General features: G+C 39.0%; 1 long non-coding RNA gene across 2 annotated transcripts in view; it reads left to right on the top strand.

Annotated features, from left to right (window-relative positions):
- The first annotated feature begins 252 nt into the window (after positions 1 to 252).
- The window catches only part of LOC118011984, a 73,405-nt gene continuing 52,423 nt past the window's right edge, over positions 253 to 21,234 (top strand). Inside the window, exons 1-3 of one of the 2 annotated variants that reach the window (XR_004679583.1) lie at positions 253 to 449; positions 604 to 744; positions 3,615 to 4,774. This is a non-coding gene — a long non-coding RNA (uncharacterized LOC118011984). Of the gene's footprint in view, positions 450 to 603; positions 745 to 3,614; positions 5,715 to 21,234 lie in introns of those variants that run through there. The other variant, XR_004679582.1, reaches the window with a different exon arrangement.

Raw genomic sequence — 21,234 nt, forward strand, 5'->3', positions numbered from 1 at the left:
CCCATTATTGAAACCTAACTGCATTCTATGTGACAAAACAAACCATTAGATCCAACGTGAACCTAATTCCAGGGTCTTTTCTCCCGTTTTTGTTTTGTTTTGTTTTGTTTTGTTTTGTTTTTAATATGTGCACACAATTTTTATGGGCTTCACCTCTGTTACTATTGGGCACACAATTCTGCTAAAGCCACAGTTATTTTGCAAGTCAGCAAGGACTTCTCCAGCACTGGGGCTGGAGTTACATTGGTAACTTTGCTCTAATTTCCCTCTTTAATGGAAAAAAACATGGACGGAAGGCGGAGGAGCATAAATCTTGCAAGTTGCTTTTCCGAGACCAGCCAGAACTAGCCCTAAAGGCAGACGCTGTGCGCTCCTCGCTGGGCTGCTGGCGGCTGTATTCTTCTCATTTCGATTTCAACAAGTAGTCCCAGCCAGAGAAGCATTAGAAGGTAATAGGGGATCAACCAGTTGTTAATCCAGTGGTGACTTCGGTTTGGGGCTCATTTCTTCAAACGGCCAAGCTGCGTGTTGTTCCGTGATCGAGTGCCTTTGTCCTGACAGCGCTTTTCATTTTGTACCTTTCACCATTGTTTTTGGCTGCAGATCAAGCCTCACATCTTCTGGTCACAGAATTCCTTTCTGCAGGCTCCACTGCAGGCTCAGGCCGCCGCGTAACCTGAGACGCCTCAATTTCCCAGCAGACAGCACATTAAAGGGAGGTCTCCCGGCCAGCTGCAGAGACAGGTGTTGTTCTCGCTTCATTTATACCCGCCCCCATTTATTTGTCCTAAGAATTCCTCTCCCAGGCTTCACAACCGCTGAAGGAATCGGGCAGATTTTGTAGGCGCTGGAGTGTGGGATAAAAATGCTTCACCTGCTTGGTAGTTTAGCTGGGCGAACAATGCTTGCAGATGTAGCGCGATCTTTCTGTTGTTTTTGCCCTGCACTCGTTAGGGAGCGAGAGGGGCTGCGGGGCCGCTCAGCGGTCCCACCGCACAGTGTGTTTGCGCACTCGGATTCCATCACTGCTCTTCGGAGAGGGCTGACTCATGCTGCTTTCTGAGAAACTGGAGAAGTCCAGAAAATGCTCTGATTATTGTCCTTTTCTCATCCATATTGCAGAGCGATGAAAACCTAAACTGGTTTCGTCCTATCAGATTGAATGTTGGTAGGGCAAATCCAGATCGATTTTTATAGCGCTATTATGTAAGTGGAAAGGGTCAAATATCATAGTGCTGTTGTTTCAAATATATCTTTGGGGAGTGTCGTGATTTTCATTGGACAAGGAGCCTATAGGGTGAGTGAGGTGCCCACATGTGGCCTTTCTGGCACGGACCACCATGATCCATTATTAGGTCTTCTCCTATTGGCAACTAAGCTGCAGGTGTTTATTTCTCTTCCTGATCTGAAGTTTAGCTGTGAAAATCCCTCTTTGAGTGGCCTCAGCTTTTTATCACAAGCCACACCCATGTTCAACCCTCTGGGTCTCCTCACATGGGCTTGGGTAATCTGGTTCTTCTCTCCTTTGCAGGATTTGAGGTGAAAAGGAATATTTTTCACAACTAGACTAAGGGCTGGTTAACATAAATTACTATTAGCCACCATTAACAGAAGATAACTACGTTTGTGACTTAGGTAAGGTGGAATAAGTAGATCCTAGGCATCGGTGAAACCAGATGACTGTGACTTACGATCCTTCCTTCCTGACACTCAGAATCGTCTCTTTCAAGATGTTAGGATGGGACACGGGCCACCTAGGAGAGAGTATCCTGTTCCTGTCTTCCAAAACTCCTGGAAGCTGGTCTTTAAGGAAAGTGGCACATTCTTCGTTCAGACGCTGTCACCTCCTTGGACTCTGCCTTGCTTCCTTCGTGCAGGAAATCAGATAACCCAGGATGGTAGCAAGACTTCGGAAGTGGTCTTCCACCACCCTGTCACTTGTGGCCTTTTCAAAACACTGTGTCTTTACTGTGTTCGGAAACTCCATGCCACCACAAAATGCCCTGCATTCCAACCACAAACATTACGAGGCACACTCCTTGCGCACGGAGCTCTTGTAGGCCTTGGTGTCTTTGCTGGGACATTTCTTCTGTCCATGCTGCTTCGTCATGCCCTCTTTTCTCCCTTTTTACCGGGTGAATTCCTACTTTCCTCGTAGCCCCACATCAACCCTCCCAACCTTTCCTAAGCAGTGCTAGACACTTCCTTCTCTCTTGGTCTCTTTCCTACACCTCATTTTGTCATGTATTACATGATTTTTGCTCTGATCATTGTTTGCCTTGGATCATTTGTTTTATGTGTCTCACGAGAGCATGCATTTCTTGAGGATCAGGATGGTGTCCCCTATTTATTCATCTTTGTGAACATAGGTCATTCTTGACACTCTTCCCCCCTACCTAGCTCCCATGCGGCTGCCTGGCAGAGTCCCAGACACATAGTAGGTGCTCAGTTAGTATTGGTTAAATTTATAAATGAACACATGAGTGGATAAAGCCACACTTATAAATGATCTTGAAAGGTTTGGGAGGACCAAGGCAGTCTCTAAATCTGCGAAAGGGACAGTGAATGTGGGGTATAGAGAAGGAAGTCTCCTAACTCCAGCTGCCTGTTTTCTGGGACTTTGCACCAATGGACGAAAATGGACTAGTGTTACCCTTTATCCATCGTCTTCCTTTCCATCTATTTATTGCTACTGTGTTCAGGAAGGGCACATGATAAGTGAGACAATGTAGGAAATTCATAGCATGGCATCCTACCTCACCGAAAAACTACTGACCGTGGCCCATTTTATCTAGTAGTTCACATTTACAAGTAAAAGATTTACCTTTGCTTCAAAATAAAATGAGGATTAATATATTGGTGCCCCATAGGTAAATATCAAGGAGCATGGTGTTTTTCGTCTTGTGCAGAAAGTAGTTAGTTTTGATCCCATGGTATTCATGTGCTGGTCTGTTCTATCTTTTTCTCTCTCTGCTCATCTCACAGAGCTATAGGCAAACTGTTCTGGCAACTTTCAAAAACACTCAGAACAATCATAGAGAAAGGGGTGCTATGAAATCCCAGTTTTACAGGGGAAGAAAGAGAGGCTCAGAGGTCAATAACTTACCCAAAGGGCACAGAGCTGGTCAGTGGCAGAGTTGGAATTCAAGCCCAGTCAGACTGGGTCCAGGGCTTGTGCTATCAACTGCCACGATAATCTATCTCTTGTTCAGAAGTGGACTCCACACTCTATGGAGGACAAATCACTTATAGGGAAGGAAACTGAACCGATCATTTAAAGGATCCCCTGCAAATGCTCCATAAAAGGATAAAAAGGAGAGAAAATTATATTTTCACAGACCCTGGGAAACTTGTTCATGTTCATGCGATTTGTACCTTGAACTAAAGTAACTGATTATTTCCTGCAGTAAGTAACTAGTTCTGTAACTTGGAAAAAATCTCTGACTCCACTTAACTCCTGCAGAGGGCCATGGCATATGGCCTAAATGCCCGAGAGTTTAAGTCAAGATACACTGACATAGTAAAACTATTCTTTTGTTGTTTTACTCTTTCCTTCCTGCTTGGAAAACTTTTCAAGTTTAAAGCCATCTACAAATTGTAATTTTTTTCCCTAGAAAGCAGAGGTCACAGAGATAAACGTCAGCTGTCAGAAGAGCCGCAGATGAAGGTGATATTCATTTCTAATGGTTTCTGAGAAGAGAGACCATCAGAGTGAAATCCAGTAATCCCGCATTTCTGATCCCATGCCTACCGAGACGCTCAAACTTGAGTGCAGACCTTGGTAAAGTACTGAGTGCTGAAAGGTAGCTCTGTCTCCTGGGGGATCTGGAATGAGATCTAGTAGAAAGTTTCATTCAAGTTGAATGGAAAACATAAAAGAGAGTATTCTATGGAACTCAGAAGTCTGGCAGTAATGGATTTGCTCCATGTGTGAAAGACTGGAATACGTGTTCTTCCCAGGGTTGATTTATTAATTGGTTTATTAAGAAAGTCCTACAAGTTAATATTTCACTACCTGCTTGAATATAGCTATAAATTCCTAAGTAGAGAGTCCACAAATCAAATAGAAACGGACACGCCAGTACCCATCAAATGATGTTTTCACATTTATCTATATATTTGCCTATAATCGAATAATTTCCTAAGAAATAGTCGTGTGCCTAATTTGAGTAGAATGCTGCATTTTAACTTTGTTTTTAAATTTAGATAGTTCTAAAGATGATCCTGAGTTAATTTATGGGGAAATTATTATACTCCTTCTTGGAATATGCCTGTCTAAATCTATGGTGTGAAATGCACCCATTTCTGAAAGGATTCCTTGGATAATAGTCTCTCATTTTATGAAATTCCATGGCACACCATAGCATGACTGAATAAATTATCCTCTGGACATAGCCTAATTTCCCATAGTCCTAATTCTGAAAGATTTTTCAGATTTTTTTTTTTTCAGGAGGAGAAATGTTGTAAGATTATGAAATCCATGATTTTACTGATGAACAAAATTGTACCTGAACTGTCTTAAAAGTGCTTCTTTTCATTAAAAAAAAAAAAAAAAAAAAAAGCTACAGCAAATGAAAGGCATCTATTATATAACTCCCTGGAGTGGATTCCTCTCCTGTTAACTCAAATTTTCAGGAAGCTTGAATTCCTCCAATTCCATTTTAATGCCTTTTTCCCCCTCTCCCTCTGTTTCAGTGGCAATGAAGAACAGCTGGACACCATCCTCTGTGATAATAACCTTCATATAGTGGAAACCCGAATGGTTTTGGACATGGTACTCACAAAAACATCCCCTTGCATGATGTCGCTTATTTGGTATTTCCCCCTGTAAATAGCTAGATTCCTTATAGCCAGCCCTTCCAGCCACGATCACATTTTGGCTCTGTTCAGTATAATGCAAGCATTTTCTGCCCCGTCTATTCAGGAATGTCTTCCGAGGAGGTTTCACAATAAAATTTATTGTGTTTAATTTATGACATACAATGTAAGAAGAATGGAATGCCTTTCTGTTAGGATTTGCATTGATAATGAAAGGTTACCATAGTGCCGGTCCGCTTTTACCAAATTTGCCAAATTCTGAAGGGAATGCCAATTAGAAGGCGGTAATGTTTCTCACTGCAGCAGATTGAGACCAATACCTGGTGGCGAGGACCCGTCGCTGTTGGCTGGACCTTACTTCTAATTGGGAAAGAAGGCAAATGCTGCATCAAATAGTGTTTATGAAGTGATATCAATCATTCCAAGTAAGAGCCACACCCCAAGGAAGCTGAGGAAGTGATTCAATCTTTCTGAGGTCATCTTTTCTATTAACATCGGGGTAGCCAAAAATCTGAAAACGCTCACATTTTGCTCTCTTTAGGAAAAAACAACATTGATTTTAGAGGCTTTTGTTATGGAGGCCAGGGGGATTTTCCCACTGCAGCTAAGAGGAAGCTGGGTTTGGATTGGGAAGCCAGACATTTCTTGGCCTGAGTTTCTCACTTGAATGGGATTCTAGTTTGCCCCCTCCTCACCTCGCCAACCCCCAAGCAGCTAGAAGCCCCACCTCCTCCCTTGGACCATATGGGGAAGCTGGCTCAGTGGCTGTTATTCTACTGACTCCAAGTTCACGCAGCTGTTCATTCCCTGCTTAATGTACCGGTAATTACAGCAATGTGCTCTTCTCTTTTTCCAATCATGTAACTTTTTTCTAATGGAAAATGATTTGTTTTTAACAACTTCCATGCATTTTGTTCTTTAATAAGAAAGGGTGTCTCATGGTACTGAGAGATTGAATTCTCTATAAAAAGCAAAAGTCTCTATATCAGTTTCCAGCTCCATAGGAGGGCTCCATGGGACTAGCCAAAATTGGGGGGGGGGGACTTAAATGGGTGTAACTAACTTGATATGAATAGGTCAGTTGGGAAACAAAGCAAGCTCATTGCCTTCTGCACATGGAGGTGGTGAAAGAACATTTTTAAAAAATGTGAAACTGGGAAAAATCAAAAGTACAAATTGAGCTCTTCTTTCATGATCCAAATCCAGTATGCTCTCAAAGGATTTTTAAAACAAATATCTGAAGAGCTTTTCACTTATCTGAGTTCTATCTTTTGGAGCATGTAAATTTTCTGCTTTGATGGTTGGGTTTGGGTGGAGGACTCAGATGATAGCAAGGGATGCATCTTTCCCTTCAGCCATGCCCAGCTCTGGGGCACAGATAAAACATGTGTTTGTTCATGTTATCATTTCATTTGTGGATAAAACATATCACCCTTGGAATCTCTGCCTTTGTAGCTCCCTAAGTGGCACTGGGAGTCATTGCAAGAGGATCATTTCTAAAGCAAAACTTTTCCAACTCATTAGAATACTTCGTTTTGGAGGTTTTATGTAAAAAAAAATATATATATATATATATTAATTAAGCAACAGTTGTAGTAAAGAAAACCAAATCAAATCCCTGTGTGTGGATGGAATTGCTAGTTCTATACAAGACGTAAAGCTGATTTGATCAGGAGGATGATAGCAAAATGAATGTTTCCTTTATATGAAAATTCAAAATTCAAGGAAGTTGAGAGCATGATAGATTTCACGTGCAAATCGAATATGCCTCATTTGACATTTTAGGGATTCATAGAATTTAAGATCTAGCTGAAGTTATAAGATAGATGTTCGGAGCCCTAAATCCTTCAGTGCTAAAATGTATCCATATCTTCGAGGGGCATTAATTTTATTACTTGCGTATTCCCTTTACACTAATAATGGTGGGTAACAACATGATTTGCCAGGAACTACCTATCTCTTATCTAGCTCCCCCTCCAGAAATCTGTAGGTTTTTCTTAGAAGTTCCGTCAGAAGTTTTATGACACCAAAGTGAGGAAATTTAAAATACTCATTTTGGAACTTGGAAGTAAATGACTTCTAAATTTGTAATAACGTTGGTAAAACAGTTGCTTGCCTTAAGAACCATCAGAGGTACAACAGCAAGGAGGATTGGCTTTGGTTCCTCTGAAGTCTTTAGTTAGAAGCTGCACACATGGCCGCCTGCAGTGAGGGGGTCGGTGCTACCTCATGAATCCAGTGCATGAGTCTACATTTGATTTCACCCTCTAGGAAATCATTGTTTCAGCTTTGTGAAAAGTAGAAATTCTACTTAACATATTTCAGCAAGCTTTGAGAATTAGGATCTTCAGAATTAGTAGCAAGACTCTAATCCAGGTGTCTATCTTACCTCAAATTCTATTTCTTCAGATGATTGCATCAGTTGCTTTGAGAAGATTTTATTTATAAAGCTTTAAGTTACTTTGATATCCATTAGACTTTCAAAATTTATCATCTGATGAATGTCCAAATAAGTAGTTGTATGATAAATCATTGTCCTCATTCCTACTTATTCAGTCAGCAATTTTTTTTTTTATTTTTTCCATTTTTATTGAGGAATAACTGACAAATTTGTATATATTTAAAATGTACAATGTGATGATTTGGTATATATTCTGAAGGGTTATCACAATCAAGTTCACTAACACATCCATCACCTCACACAGTTACCTTTTATTATGTGTGTAGTGAGAATGCTTAATTAAGATCTACTCTTATAGCAATTTTTAAGTGTGCAATACAGTATTATTAACTATAGTCACCCTGCTGTACATTGGATTGCCAGGACTTATTGGTTTTATAACTAAAACTTTGTATCCTTTGACCAACATCTCCCTATTTCCTCCACCCCTAGTCCCTGGCAAGCACCGTTTTACTCTCTACTTCTATGAGTTCAAACTTTTTTTTTTTTTTAGATTCCACATATAAATGATGTCATGCAGTATTTGTTTTTCTCTGTTCTCTGTCTGGCTTATTTCACTTAACATAATGCCCTCCTGTTTCACTCATGATGTTGCAAATAATAGGATTTCCTTGTTTTTTTTTTTTTTTTTTTTTTTAAGCTGAATAATATTCCATCATATATGTACCACATCTTCTTTATTTATCTGTTGACAAACACTTGGGTTATTTTCCTACACTGGCTATTATGAATAATGCTGCAATAAACATGGAGGTACAGATATTTCTTCCAGATTATGATTTTTCCCCCCCTTTGGGTACATGCCTAGAAGTGGGATTGCTGGGTCATAGGGTAGTTCTATTTTTAATGTCTTAAGGAACCTCCATACTGTTTTCCATAGTGGCTGCACCGGCTCGCATTCCCACCGACAGGCACGAGGGTTCCTTTTCTCCACATCCATGCCAGGCTTTGTTATATCTTTTTGATAATAGAGATCTTGATAGAGGTGAAGTAATATCTCGTTATGTTTTTTATTTGCATTCCTCTGATGGTAAGTGATGTCGAGCACCTTTTCATGTAATTGTTGGCCATTTGTATGTCTTCTTTGGAAAAATGTCTATTCAGGTCTTTTGCCCATTTTTTTTTAAAAAAAGAATTTATTTATTTATTTGAGGGGAGGCACAGAGGGAAAGAGTCTCGAGCAGACTGCCCGCTGAGCGAGATCAATGACCTGAGCCAACACCAAGAGTGATGCTTAACTGACTATGCCACCCAGGCGCCTCTCTTCTGCCCATTTTTAATCGGATTTATTTTGTTTTATTTTATTTTATTTTACTTTATTTGCTATTGAATTGTATAAGTCCCTTAAATATTTAGATATCTATCCCTCACCAGATACATTGTTTGCCAATATTGTTTCCATTCCATTGGTTACCTTTTCATTTTGTTGATTGTTTCCTTCGCTTGTTGAAAATCCATATGTGCCAGTCACTTTTAGGGACAAAGAATTCGGCAGTGAACAAAACAGACAAAAATCTCTGCCTCCTCTAGGTTACAATTTAATAAGAAGAGACAGACAAAATATATCATTAAAAATAGGTTAAATAGCAATAAGAGTCAAGGGAAAAAAAGCACTGTAAAAAAAGACAAGTGATGGGTTACAATTTTGCATGAGGTAGCAGAGAAGACTTCACTAATAGTGACTTGAAGCATGTATTTGAAGAAAGTGAGGTATATGCTATATGGATATCCGAGAGAGCTGTCCAGGCAAAGGAAATAGCAAGTGCAAAGGTCCTGAAGAAGTGTGGATCTAGTGTATTCAAAGAGTAGCAAGGAGGCCAGTGCGCCTAGAGTGAAGAGCGCAATGGGGCAGGTGTTAGGAAATAAGATCAGAAAAATAAGAGGGAGCAAGATCATGCAAAACCATAGTTTATTATAAGGACTTTAGCTTTTACTTTGAGAAACAGGAAGCCACTGGAGATTTTTAAACAGAAAGTGACAGAGTCCAACATACCTTTTAACAAGATCATTCCAGCTGTTATGCTGGAAGTTAATTCAAGGACAGCAAGGAAGGGAGAAGACTAGCCCAGAAGCTGTTATTATAAGCTGGGTGAGAGGCCAAGGTGGAAAAGCAGAGATAGTAGGTATTAAGGGAGTTCCTATTGTATACCAGGCACTCTTCTAGGCCTTATGGATATGGCAGGGGAAAACTGAGGCTCTGCTTCCATGGGACTTACGTTCTTCTGAGACAGAGAACAAGACAATCAACAAATTAACCCATGTATATATAAAATACAGGTGGTGGTAAGTTCTATTAAGAGGAACTCTAGAACATGTTCCTTAGGAACAACCCAGCTTATGATAACAAATACCTACAAATAAATGAATGCCTGTGAAGAGGGGATTGAAAAACAAGTTGTGGCATATTCAATCAGGGAACAGTATGCAGCAATGAAAATGAATACTATAACTCTATGCAACATTATAGGTGGATTTTAGCAACGTCAATATCAGTGAAAATAAGTTTACAGATATTAAAAACATCTGGTGCATTTTTCATGAAGTCAAACACATACAACCAAAACATACTTTTAAGGTGTTACACATAGCTGTGTTTAATAATATAAAATAACTCTTTTAAAGTCGTTAATATAAGATTTGGGATAGTAATTATCTTGCATGAGGGGAAAGTTTTCATGTTGGATTTGAAATCATATGTTTAATTAGATTATTTTGAAGGAAAAAATGAAGGAAGGAAGGAAAGAGGAAGGAAAGAGAGAAGAGAGGGAGGAATTGATGTAGGGAGGGAGGGAAGCCCTCTCATGAGTTAATACTGAGTGTATGTCATGAACGAAGGATTATGATTAATCTGATTTTATGCCCCTGAGGTAGAGGGTAGTTGTTTGTAGTTGTTTACTTGTTTTTTTGATAGAGTTGTTAAAGAAGTCCTCTGTAAGGAAATGGCATTTGAGCAGAGACATGGATGGAGAGAGAAGTCCAAAGAACAAAGATAGTGCTGTGGCTGGGGAGAAGTAAGAGAGAGGACCAGCAGCAGGAGATGAGTCAGGGAGGTAGCAGGAGTAGGTCACTTTTGGCATTATAGTCCAACGAAATACACTTTGACGTGTACTCCAAAGGAAACTAGAAACCGCTGAAAGGTTCTGAGCAGGAGTAACACTATCTGTTGTACATTTTAAAAGGAGCATTCCTGTTGTGGTATGGGGATGGATATACCAGAATTTTCTCAGCGTAATTGACATCTTGGACTGGATAATCCTCTGCTGTGGAAGGTTGGCATGGTAGGATGTTTAGCAGCATCCTTGGCCTCTTATGGAATTATAGCACTCCCCAACCTACTGGTAACAACCAAAAACATCCGCAGACATTGTTGAGTGTCTCCTCGGGGCAAATTCATCCCTGGCTGTGAATCACTGGAGGGCACTAAAGTTGGAAAACTATAGAAGCAGAAAGAGGAGGTAGGGAATGCATCCACTGGGGACCATGGCTGTGACTAGGATAGCAATTCCTGGTGTCCTTCCCCCCACCCTTTCCTTTTCTTTTTTCTTTTTCTTTTTTTGTTTACTTATTTTTTTACTTTTTTATAATTCTCATTTTTTAAATTTATTCAGCTTTAGTGAGGTATACATTACAAATAAAACTGGAAGACATTTTAGGTGTATATCATGCTGATTTGATGTATGTAGACATTGTGTAAGGAGTCCTCCCATGTAGGTTTTTTTTTAAGATTTTATTTATTTGTCAGAGAGAGCACAGCAGGGGGAGCGACAGACAGAGGGAGAAGCAAGCTTCCCTCTGAGCAGGGGGACTGACGTGGGACTCAATCCCAGGACCCTGGGATCATGACCTGAGCCAAAGGCAGATGCTTAACTGTCTGAGCCACCCAGGGCGTCCCTCCCATGTAGTTAATTAACACCTCCATCACCTCGTATATTTACCTTTTGTGTGTGTGAGAAAATGGAAGTTCTACTCTCTTATAAATTTCAGTGATAGAGTACAGTGTTATCAATGATAGTCACCATGTTATGCATTAGATCCTCAGATTTTACTCATCTTCTAGCATGGCTCCCTCTTTTCTAAACACACATTTTCACAGTTTGGATTTATACCTACATGTCTGGAATTTCTACAATTTGAGAGTACTTTGAAACCCTCAAAGATGTAATGTCAAAAATTCATTCACAGGCAAAACAGATATTTTCCAGGTGCTCTAGAAACAGTATATTTGAGCATGAAATCATCCATATGGCTGTTCTTTAAGGACCAGGTCTTAACTATCCATTTCTTCTATTGGTTTTGTCAAGCCTGGCAACTCATTTTCTGACTCGCATCCAGGTGAGTTCTGAAGACCTGAAATGAAGACCTCCTCTCGGCCTTAGCTTTAGTCTATCTGAAAGTAAACTTACTGACAACATTTTAACACAGACCACCAGTTAAAGAAAATATCAGAGGCATACTACTCATCCATAGAATGTGTACTTCTGCAGGCAAGTTTCTTTCAGAAGGCACAGGAAGCCATGACTGAGATCATCAGAGAATCAGCTTTGCACCCCAAACATGATAGGGCAAGAGAGTTGGATAAGAATTGTGTTTTGTGCAGGATGCTGAGCAGAAAGCCAAAGTCCTTGACATCAGTAGCATAGGAATTAAGGAATATTGTAGAGCATGCTACAGCAGAGCCTGAGAACAAAGTTGACAACAGGAACCTTGAGTGCTTTCCCCTGAGGACTCTGTTCTGTTCTCACAAAGGCCAGGCATCTGAAAGGTAGAAATGTAAACACAAGGACACCGAGTGGCCTTTGGTCTGAGAGTGAGCCACACAAGCTTCTAAGTAAACAGTTTTTAGGATTCTGGAGTGGTACTGGAAAATGGTTTTATAGGAGAGAAAAATCATCCAGATGCAGAAAATGCAACTCCACTCAAGCAAATCCAACTTCCTTCTCTGACAGGGAGAATGCAATTAAATCCTTCAGGCCAGAAGGTTAGCTGCCCCTGATGCTGGGGGTCTTAGCTCATGCTCATCACTGGTGGTTTACCAGATGACGTTCTATGCCAGGCCTGATATGCTAAGGTAGCCCTGCCTTTGAAAAGGAGGTCATGGTGCACACAAGAGAAAGAGCCTGGATGAGATTCTGTTTTCGATTTATAGTGCTTAACTGTTCATCCCTCATATTCATGGACAAAATCAGAAGCCCACACCATGCTTGGCTTTTTCTAAATAAGGACTCTAATATAACACCAAAAAGAGCTGTGTCAACTCACTTTTGTGAAGTAGGTGGAGGGGCATATGTCATAACAGCATAACAACAGGAGTAATTATACAAATATTAAATGTTACTGCCACTAGCTAGAGTTGTTCTATGCGATGAACTGACTCAAGCATAGTTCATAATGTGATCAAAATGCACCTTTATTTATCTATTTATTTATTCAGCTGCTCACTCATATTTTAAAAATGTAATTACTGACAGTAATGCCATCTTATCCTCAATGAAAACTCCAAGAGGTCCTTGAATCTGCTACTTATTCTTGGACCTTTGGTCACATTATATCACACAGTCTCAATTTAGAAAATGGAATGTCCTACACAAAAGATTAATCAAAACTGTAGCTCATTATCAACATCAAATATCTAATCTTCTTCCTTCCCAGGGTGGACCTGCTTCTGGCTGGAAATCTATAAAGGGAAAAGGCCAGTATAGACATGGCATGGCATGTATCTGATTTCGTCTCTATTTTTTATAGCACTTCCTTTCTCTTCCTCCAACAGCTCACCAGCCGGTGTGTGTCCCCCCAAGTCACAGCAGTGGAGAAGACAGAGGAAGTCTTGAGCTGGGCCTCTCACTAGCATGCCTCAAGTTTTCTGGGTTTAACAGATGATTAAGGTTGACTTTTTTTCCCTCAAGAGTCTTTTGTTTGGGTGTGCAGGAAACCCCACTCCTACAATCCCCTTGACTTGGGCAGATGCATCTCTAATTATGATGGTAGACTGTAAAGCCTTGTGACACTTAGGAACATGGCATTTTTTTCTATCTCCCCCGCCAGAGGTATCCTCAGGCATCTAGTTGGCCTTGTTAGAAGGACTTGAGGTCTCCCCCTTGGTTCTCTTTCCCATGTTGCATATGTAAGTGAGACACATGTACACCCTTACCCCAGAACTCTGGAATACAAGCAGGTTCACCCTAGGGCAACTACTCCTGTTCCCTTGCCTCAGGCTGCTGTACCTTCCTCAGTCATGAGTTAAGCTGAGCCCACATTTCACACACATTTCATAGCTGTCTGAGTCCTTATGTGGTCATCCCTCAGTAGGTTTGGAACAAACAGGGTATCACCAGCCTCCTTCCCAAGACAGTTTTTCAGTGTATTCTTTTTCTATTCTCTCCATAAAAACTTCTATATTTTTGAAGTTAATGAAGAGATACAAGAATCATGCCATAGATTCTTACCTATTTCCTTTATAAAATCTGTTTATGGTAAACTCTTTCACACGTTTCATTATCTGATGTTAATTTTCTTAGGACCTCATTCAAGTTAAGTCAGAAAAAGCCCCCATTTTAACCTTCTGTTGAATTTGTGAAAGAAATCGTGCATACATAAAATTATCAAGAAAAGAAAGTTGATTTTCTGTGTTCTTCCATCCTTGGTCTTCCCATATGCTCATTGACCCATCCACCTATCATTTTTATTAGTTCTTTTCACCAGAAAATATAGAACTTATGGTGCCTAAAACAAGACAATGCTACCACCATTACCACCACAACTCAAGCAATAGATTTTCTAAACCTTTTATCTCCATTAAAATTCTTTATCACAAGACCCTTGTCCTAAAAACCCAGCACTGCACAGGTCAGAAGATAGTTCTTGACTGTCCTTCTTGTGCCAAGCACGGTAGAGTTCTAACTGCAGAAGGTGACAAAGGCAGTTCCCTGGACCAGAAGAGTTCAAGGTTTATTCTAGTTATTTTCATTAGAATATAAAGCAATGCATAGTTTTGCCAATATGTTTTGATCAAATGAAAATTAATTTTTGCAAGAGCTGGGGATATGTGTGTGTGTGTGTGTGTGTGTATATATCACTATATATATATATATATATATATATATATATATATAGTGATGTTGGTCTGAACAACTAAGTCTAAGGATTGAGTGGGACTGTGTGGAGTGGAAGAGGATAGAACATGCTCCTTTAGGTCACAGGTAAGCCAATGTCACCGAAAAGGATCCTTGTTTACTACAAACCATGAGAATTTTTAACTGCTTTGTATTTGTATTTTCTTTTATAAGATAACATCAGGGACATGAACATTTCTACCCAAACCCCCATATGGGTACTGAAAAAATGGCAAGTGAATAGGGTTGTAATGAAATATATTAAAAATCACTCTTTTAAATAATCAGTATTCACCTTTAATCCCTTCAATATCACCTTAAATTCCAGTGCTAATAACTCAGAAAATTTAACAACCACTGGTCCATTCATTATTAGAGAAAACATTATAAACTCATTTGGATTGACATGTTAATTGTTGATTTTAAGGTTAATGGTTGACATTAGTTTTTCTTAACCTCCCAGGATAACATTTGCATTTTATGCTAAAAACAAACAAACAAACAAACAAACAAACAAACAAACAAAAAAACCCTAAAATGTCCTTAAACCTGAAGGACTTGGTTAGATAAACAGTTGAGGAATGATAGCAAAGTCAGCTATAAAGATTTTTTTGATAGAGTAACTATGAGTACTAACCAATCCCCACCCCTTGCTCAACAAACACACCTAAGTCTTATGTTGGTACTCTGGGACACTGACACCAAAGTATCAGTGGTTATTTGAAGGACAGCTCTTCAATGTGCCATTTCTTTAAACAGGACCGCCTCTTGGCCAAAAGGGATTATTTTCTGAACCATTCTTTTCTGAAAAGATATGACATTGAGTTAGGTTTTTTTTTTTAAGATTCTATTTATTTATTTTGAGGGGGGGAGGCAGAGGGAAAGGGAGGGAGAGAATCTCCAGCAGACTCCATACTGAGCAGAGAGCTTGACATGGGGCTCAAAGCCATGACCCTGAGATCATAACCTGAGCTGAAACCAAGAGTTGGACACTCAACCCAGTGAGCCATCAGGCACCCCATGACATTGAATTTTTAAGATATAATTTCTTAAGCTTCGAGTCCATTTTCCATTTTGAGAAATTATCTCATTATGTGTTGCTGAATTGGAGACAAGATGTCAAGAGCTGGAAAAAAAAAAATTGATCAAAAATGGCCAAGAATTGATAAAATGCCATCTGGTCTGGTCCCTATGATGTGGCCCCTCCCTAGAGAAAGTCCCAAGATGAACTCTCCCCTCCTCACACTGCTCTCCCACCACAAGCTGGTAAAATGTAGGCTGCCAGGAAAGGATCTGTCCTTCCATGTCCTGCTGAACCACACTGGAGCCCGTAGCAGAAGGACAAAGTACACCTTATATATCCTTATCAGGATATTCTTCCACAATTTGAACCAAGTGGAAAAAGTTCACAAAAGCCCTACAATCAAAACAATGACTATATATAAAGCTCTGCATTGCCCAATCTGTTTGTTCACCATTGTCAATCCTCATAAACCAGCCAGTGGTGGGAGCCAGCAACCCAGAATCAGGGGCTGATTGGAAAGGACGGCTCCCATTGCCCAATAATGCAGGGTTATAAAACAAACAACAGCTTGTCTTAATTTAAAATTCTGATATTTGGTTCAACATGGATTTTCAAAAATATTCCAATGAAGTGTTATTTATCTTGATTACTGGATTTTTTAAAGACTTTAAAGGCAATTTAGATTTTACACAGTATGTAATGTATATATACATATATATACTTAATTTAAAATATGGTATTCTATTTAAATGTAATATTATATGTATATATTTTAACAGACTTTTGTGGCAAAGTAATTTTTAGAGACAAGTCAAGAGTAAAGGCAGCTTCCCTATCTCTGACCCTAATTTAGGAATTTCTAACTTTCTTAGTTTCTGGTGCCAAATTGCCTGGTAGATATTTTATGTTGAGTATAGGCCAGAATTCCTAAGTTTTGCAGACAATTATTTTCCAAATGAAAAAAAAAAAAAGGAAACTAAAGATCTCTGTAATAAATAGAGCATTGGGTTAGCTTAAGCACCCTCTCTGAATATTTGATATAGAACAATGCTTAGAATGGAGATGTGTCAATCAAGAATTCAGAATCCATGGATGTTACTAAGGAATATTTTGGAACAGGCATGGCTGTTTTCTAGAATGACAATGCAGAAAAGTGAGGAGGATACCACAAAAACTACTTATGTTGTCATGCTCATCTTTTATAAATCTACTATCTATTTAGTAATTTAAACTTTACTATAACTATCTCCTTTTTCAATAAACTTATTTTTAATATAGTTATAATTGTGTCTTTAAATGCTTTTGTTAAAGTTTTGGGGGTGCCTGGGTTGCTCAGTTGTTAAGCATCTGCCTTCGGCTCAGGTCATGGTCCCAGGATCCTGGGATCGAGCCCCACATCGGGCTCCCTGCTCTGCGGGAAGCCTGCTTCTCCCTCTCCCACTCCCTCTGCTTGTGTTCCTTCTCTCTCTGTGTCTCTCTCTGTCAAATAAATAAATATAATCTTAAAAAAATGCTTTTTTTTAAAGTTTTGAATGTAGTTGAAATGTTTAATTGTGGTAAAAACAATAACATAAAATTTAGCCTCTTAACCATTTCTAGGTATACAGTTCAATAGCGGTAATTGCATTCATGTTGTTGCGTAAACAGTATCAAGAACTTTTTCATCTTGCACAACTGAAACTCTATACCCAATGAACTCTGCATTTTCCTCTCCCTCTAGCCCCTACCAGCCACTATTCTAACTTTTGTTTCTTCGAATATGAATATGCTAGATACTTCATGTAAGTGGAATCATATAGTATTTACATTTTTGTGACTGGCTTATTTCACTTAGCATTATGACCTCAGAGATTAGCCATGTTGTAGCATGTGTCATAATTTCCTTCCTTTTTAAGGTTAAATAATAGTTCATTGTATAAATGCACCACATTTTGTTCATCCATTCATCCACTGATGGACAATGTGTTGCTACAACCTCTTGGCTATCTTGAATAGTGCTGCTATGAACATAGTTATGTAAGTATGCAAATACCTCGCCAAGATTCTGTGTTAGATTCTTAAGGATATATACACAGAAGTGAGATTTATGTCTTTTTTGGTGAAATATCGATTCAAATCCTTTGTCTATTTAAAAATCAAGTTCAGGGGTGCTTGGGTGGCTCAGTTGGTTGGGCGACTGCCTTCGGCTCAGGTCATGATCCTGGAGTCCCGAGATCGAGTGCCGCATTGGGATCCCTGCTCAGCAGGGAGTCTGCTTCTCCCTCTGACCCTCCTCCTTCTCAAACTCTCTCTCTCTCTTAATAAATAAATAAAAATCTTTAAAAAAATCAAGTTCAGATGATTTTTAGTATTTATCTTAAATATAATTCTCAAGTTCTAGTTTCTGAATTTTGATGAGCATGGTATATTGTCTTTAGGCATAGCTCTCAGAGATGGAATCTTATCAATAGAAGAATAGATCAAATGGAACATGGTCAGATCCCAGAACTCAGGAGCAAGGAAGACAGTCCAGAGAGAAATCTATTTTGATCTAGGAATCAAAAACTGAAAAAGTCTTTGGTTGTTACAGGAAAGGATAAGCAACAAAGAATCAGAAGGTAGAGTTGCAGAAATGTGAGAAGAAAATAAACCCATGGATTATGTGAATTGATTTTTGTAGTGTTTTTCTTTGACTCTTTAAGTTATATATGATACTAGATGACAAGAGCCTGGTGGGCAGCCTGTCTTTCCTGGTCACATTTATAGCCTCAGATCTTGGCACAGTAGCCATAGTAGATGCTCAATAAAGGTTTGTTAAGTGGAAGAAGGAAGAGAGGAAGGAAGAAAAGAATGAGGGGGAGTGAGGGAGAAAGGGAGGAATGAGGGAAGAAGGCAAGAAGGAACACATAAAACTGAAGACTGATTTCTCTGTTGAGAGTGACAAGATCACGGTTGAATTACTCACCTTGTTCAGTAAAGTAGATCTGAAGATTTTCAGAAACAATATGGAAGAATGATGTTTCTTCTTGGAATATATAAGCAGTGGGGATGGAATGGACATTTGAGGAAGAAGCTTGGAGATTATCTTTAGAAAACTTAGATCACTTTAAAGCAGTTTCCATTCATATTTCTAAAAGAAGGAGATTTGTTGGAATCATTTATTCATGTGGATATTCATTTATAAAGTTGAAGGTACTCAGAGATCCCCTAATCCAATGTCTTAATTGAAGATGCAGCTGCACTGAAAGATTCTCCACTGGCACTTCCAACATACCTCTTTTAATTTCAAATTGTGGAGTATCTTTCTTTAGAATAATCAGAACTAACATTTATTTAGTGCTGATCATATGGTGCAGACACCTGTTCTAATTTGTTTTACTCTCTCTCTCTCACACACACACACACACATAATGACATTTAATACTCACTAGAACCCAAGACACAGCCCAGATGTAAAGAGGAAGAAACTAAAGATGAAAGATTAAGTAACCTGTTTGGTAGACACAGAATTCAAGTTCAGGCTGACTCACTCCAGAGGCTATGTTTACCAGGCTCCATTGCACTTGCTGCTTATGTTACCTATTTATATGCATGTTTGTTTCTGCTCCTAGAATGGTGGTTTTTAAAAGGGGGCTTGTTAGCAAGTTTGGAAACATTATTTGGTTGCCGTGATTTCGGATGCTACTGTCAACTGGGGGAGAATTCAGAGATGCTGCCAAACATCCAAAAATGAACAAGGGAGTTCCTCATAACAAGAATCAATGATCCTCAAGGTTGGGAGACCCTACTCTAGAATATGAGACACTAAAGGGCAAGAAGAATTATGCCTTAACCAGATTTATGTCATATCTGGAACAGAGCTGGATAAAAATAAAATGTTTATGGATGAAAAAATAACTTACCAAATTTGTTTAAGGGAAGGAATTGCACTTAATAATCAATAAGGCACCACTCAGTTATAACCAGTTAACTGATATCTCCATCCTGGAAACATACATGTTTAGGGATATATATATATATATATGGCCAAGGCGCTGCCTTTTTCTGTCCCTTACCTGCATAATTCTATAGTATGAAATTGGCCTTTCCTAGAAAAAAAATCCAGATATATATGGGGTAGATTATAATGCAAGTGTGTTTGGATATTTGAGAAAAAAAGTAAGTAACACATTAAACATGGTAGAGTTTTACAAATATGATGAACAGATGGAATTGTGATAGCTGTGCCCTTTAAGAATTTACCAATTGCAAGGAGAATATATATTTATAAAATTCTACAAAAAGAAAATTTTATAACTAACCATTTGGGCTAGTAGCACTACATATCATAAAAAAGGGATAAAATTTTACTCTAATGACTCTTATGAAATTTGATCTTGTAAAATCCTTTGTGTTTATAAGACAACAGACACAAACTATGATTCCTTCGGGTACCCCAATCTGAAGGTCAGACTTCTTGGTGTCTAACCGATCAACACAGAGCCCTCACTAGCTCAGAGATAATAGCATCTTCCTTCTCCTTTGCTTTTACTGTCTACTGGGAAGGTGCCCTGCTTGCTCTCTCTGTGGGAATGCTAAAATAAAAGTGCTACACAAAGAGTAATCGCTTCAAACAGATATCATCTCTTTCATGGACTTTCAGAAAACAGGCCACCAAGATACACTTGTGAACTAGCTCCCTGAGGGAGAGAAGTAGAAGATGTTCTAACAATGCTAGTAAGGTACCACTTGATTTCACAGGAAGCAGGACTCTTGGAAGCCTTTCGTGCCCTCCCAGGATGCTTCTTGCAACTGAAGAGTCTCTCTGGTTCAGAACCTCTTTCTTTGTTAAATCTAACAACAGTGTTACCTCACAGGTCCTTTTACCTGTTCCATCTTTATAGGATTTTGAATAGGATTTTTCTTGTTTTTCTGGAATCAGGATCTAGGGCTCAAATCTGGGGGCAAAGTGAGCCACAGAGAGCAGCAATAGCCTTCCACACTTTCTCTAGCCAATTCATTCTCCATGTGGCAGCCATGTTGTTCTGATCACTTGCAGTTCCTGTTTGAAACCCTTCAAAGACCTTTATTTTTTTCTAAGATAAAATACAAATTTAAAAATACAACTTAAAATGTGTTTCAAGACCTGACCCTTCTCCAGCCTCATATTTCACCCTCCACATACCCACACATTTGGCTCAGCCACACTGATCATCTTTTGATTCTTCCGGTTCTCCAAAAGACTGCTGCACATACTCTGTTTTCTGTGTAGGATATGCTTCCCTCTGCTTTTTGGCTTATTCACATTTACCTTTCACGTTGTAACTTACATGCAACTTCTTCCAAAAGTTCTCCCTTGACCAACACACCTAAACTAGCTTTACTGTATTATCTTCTTCCAAAAGGCCCCGAATTCCCCTTTAATAGCCCTTCTAATTACAAATTTAAAAAATGTAAAAACTGTTTTAAAAATTGTTAAGATTTGAATTCTCCTGCTCAAGTTATTATCCCGAGTGCTTTCTCAATGCCTGGTGCACTATAAACACACAATACATCTTTGTTAAGTATGTGGAAAAAATGGTCAAATTAACAAATATGTGGTATAACTTGTTCCTATAATATTGCAATGGAGTTAACACATTCTAGTGCCAGCAGTATAATAAAAGGTATAATCTTTTAAATGATTTTCAATGACCAGGCACTGCAGTCCTTCACCTTAAAATATAAACATGAATTACAAGCTATCAAAGCATTCATAAAATGGTAATTCCAAACAATCACTTGGGTGACTTGTCTGCACAAAGACTGACTCCCTTATGTTTGAGACCTTGGTGACTCTTCTTATGAAAAGCAATGGAATATAG

Source organism: Mirounga leonina, unplaced genomic scaffold (assembly GCF_011800145.1).
Source record: "Mirounga leonina isolate KUSES-001 unplaced genomic scaffold, KU_Mleo_1.0 Mir_151, whole genome shotgun sequence".
NCBI classification, from domain to species: Eukaryota; Metazoa; Chordata; class Mammalia; order Carnivora; family Phocidae; genus Mirounga; species Mirounga leonina.